Source organism: Etheostoma spectabile, chromosome 18 (genome assembly GCF_008692095.1).
Source record: "Etheostoma spectabile isolate EspeVRDwgs_2016 chromosome 18, UIUC_Espe_1.0, whole genome shotgun sequence".
Classification (NCBI taxonomy): Eukaryota; Metazoa; Chordata; class Actinopteri; order Perciformes; family Percidae; genus Etheostoma; species Etheostoma spectabile.
In genome coordinates this window covers 27,066,001-27,069,575 of record NC_045750.1, presented here as the reverse complement: position 1 = coordinate 27,069,575, position 3,575 = coordinate 27,066,001, and positions in this window count along the sequence as shown.

Sequence of the window (3,575 nt, the reverse complement as noted above, 5' to 3'; positions counted from 1 at the left end):
CCGCAGCGCTGTGGAGGAAGGTCTGGCATTGCGAGACTACATTTGATCATACGCATTAAATCATGTTAAATCTTTAGTGAGTAACGTTTTGATATTAATGAATGTTACATTCAAGCCGTTGGCAAATGAGTTGCTACAAAGCTAATTAAGACCATCAGCTCCACACAACTCTCTTTGGATTTCTCAGTACGGCTATGTTCAGAAGATTGGGGCGTCCATCATGTTTTTTAATCCTCCATGTCCTCCTTGGTTACTAGCCACTGTGTGGCGAAGGGGTGGGGGTGTGATTACAGAATTCCAATATCCTTGGACTGAATTAATCTTAGCCTGATTGCATAAATGGCATAATGAAAGGCGTTGTTGTGGTATGATGATATTAAAAGGAAAACTAAGACAACGTCAGGTCATTCATAGGTCACAGGTCACGAGAATATTTGGCCAGTCTATAACGACCAAACCTCTTCATGTATAACTGTCTCTCCACAGATTCAAGGAGTCTTTGTAAGCAGCTGTAAGGGAATGTTTTGTCCCAGGTCAGGACTGTCTACGTTTGGAGGTTGGTGGGCCGGCCACACTTAGCATACTTTCCAGAGAGAGAGACAAGCTGAACTAAGCTTTAGCATCTGTGTTACGGTGCCTGCAATATCTTTGTTTAAGGTTCAACTAAACATAACGCCTCCCGTTTGAGTTTAAATACACACAGGAAGACAGAAACTTCAGAGAGGTAGGACGGCACTACGCAAGAACCCATCATGGTTTAACTGGACTGCCTGACTAATTGTCTCCTCAATTGAGTGTTCATCAGATGCTTCTTTGCAAGTTGTCACGCTATGTAAAAATGAGTTGTGCTGCTCCTGAGTTTTTCCTGCCTGGAGGTCTTCAGAAGATCCTCTGGGTTTGTCTTGAGTACAAAGCCATGCAAAACATTTACTGAAAATAAATCATCCTGACCAGAAGGGGAGGGCCAAGCCAAGGTATAAAGAGAGAGAGAGAGAGAGAGAGAGAGAGAGAGCAGCTTACTATCGGTGTGCATATTACAAACTAACCTTTGTCTTGTGTACCTTGCTGTGAGCATCAAAGTGTGACCATACAGTCTCGGGTGTGATTACAAAACAGAAAGAGAGGTCTTTTTTTATTGGTCCATACTTCTTCTCCATGGAGACACGTGAGTGTGTTGGACTGCACCATTATTAGAAGGATTTCCACTCCAGAGTTGTAGTTTTTAGTTTTTTTTTTATATCCAGAGAAAATGTTTTTACCTTCAGCTGTGAGTGATCTGCTCCGTCCATCATTCTGTCCTTTGGTCCTTCTTTCTGTCCTTCGGTCCTTCTGTCCACCCATCCATGTCCGTCTGTGTGTTATTGTGTCTGTTTGTCTGTGACCAACATATGTTAGAATATACTGATCTGACACGTGTATGCTCCTAGGAAGAATGAAAACTATTGCTTATTACTGCTAGATACAATTCAGTATACAGTACACAGTATACAGTATACAGTATAAAGTATACAGTATACAGTATACAGTATACAGTATACATTTCAGAGAAGGGTTTATAAGGGTTGTCATTAAATTAATCAAGTTATTTTGTTTTAAATTATGAATTTTTGCATATTCCCTCAGTCTTTTTGTACCACAAATAAGTAAAACAATTGTATTAAAGCCAGTTTTGGTTGGTACACAACAAAGTTATGAAAAAAAACATTTGAAAGAATATTTATTTATTTATGAATCTTACATTGTAAACCTTTGATGTAAATTTAAGGCTAAAATCTCAGTGTCTTACTGTTTGAATGTTATACAGGATTATATTTGTAAATGGCAATGACAATACAGTACTATGCAAAATTTTATAGATTACAGGTAATTATTGTTAATACAGCATCTTGCGAAATAAAAGAAAAGGCAGGGACTACACTGCAGCCAGTATATTACTGTACATTCAAATAATACAGTAAGAAAATGTTTACAGTAAAATACCTTCAAATTTAAAATCCTACCAGTTAATGACTGTAGATTTACAGAGAAAAGTTTTACGGTGTATTTCTTTCTTCCAAAGTAATACATAGCTACACTCAGCTTATGTAAATCTAATATCTTGTACACTGTCAGTGTATTAATCCTGATTTTTTAGTAACATGTCTGGACTGCTCTACGCCTAAAGGTGATGCTTGTTTAGAGCAGTTAGGGACAAAATGGACATTATGGTGGACTGTCTGCTACGTCAGTCATAATTTACATTCACAAATGCATAGCCCGAGTGGCAGTTTTCTGTAAATATCCCCCTGGACCTTAGAGAGAGAGAGCCTCTCGATTCTCAGGAGCAATAAAGACAGACACGGGTGCGACTAGGGTTTATTACTTTTAATCAATTCAGCTAGCTACAAAATGTCCACCACGTCACACACTGACAGGATACAGAGAGGGGTTTTTAATATTACATGCGTTGAGGACATCAATCTCACGGTTGAACCTATTGTGTCATTCAGGTCTAGGTATTTTAATTACCTTAATCTAACTACTCCACATTTTGGCGATTTGGTGTGCATAGCTCTAAAGTACAGAAGCAACGAAACAAAACAAAAAAACCCCTTTTGTATGTATTTTTTGTTTCAGAGTATAGTTATTGTTATTCAATGTTATCATAATTTTTTATACTAATAACAAACCACACGGGGAAGAATAAACTTACAGATACTGTCTTCTTATAAAAGTAAGGTCTCTCAGAAATAAGCGTCTTTGCTTTACATTGCAAATGTTTATTTTTATCTTTTTCAGAGCATCCAAAACCTATGTTACAGTACACAACCAGTCCTCATCTTTCAGCACATAATCAACATCTTCATCACTGAACTGCATAATCATTTAGAAAACAGGTCATTGTTGTTGTTTTTTTTTGCAATACAACCAAGTCCTCACATTGTTTTCATCCTTATCTCAATTTTTTGTTCCCTTTTTGCATTATTGTACAACGAGATGGTCACAGTCGGTAAATATATCGAGACAAAAAAAGTGGCACTATTGCAAACTTGCAGGAGTATGGAACGATCAACTGTGTCCTAATACTGAGCATGCATTTTTGTCAATTTGCTACTGCCATGTTATCATTTTTTATATATATTTTTCAGACAGGTTTTATTTATAAGACTAAAATCTACCATTTGTCATGCAGAGAACGCACAAGTCACATCACTTGGAATGCAATGTCTAATACAGCTACGGAGAGGCTAGTTGCACATTGTCTAAACAAGAACTCAGAATGATTGCAATGAAGGAAAATGTACCGACGACTGCCTTTTGATTGTAAGTGCTCTTTGCAATATCCCGTCATCTGCACCGTCCCCTAGGAACTCATGACTCATGTTTTTACCATCGGTCTTCTCCCTTTTCGTCCTGACAACACCAAAATAAGGAGCATGACAGTAGCTGAATGGAATGACACAGTTTTACTAAGACAATACTGAGATACTGAAAAGGAAAAAGAAGAAAAACAAACAGCTTGTATAGCATTCCTATTATATACTTGTCATCCAGAGCAGTGCACTTTTATATATATATATATATATATATATATA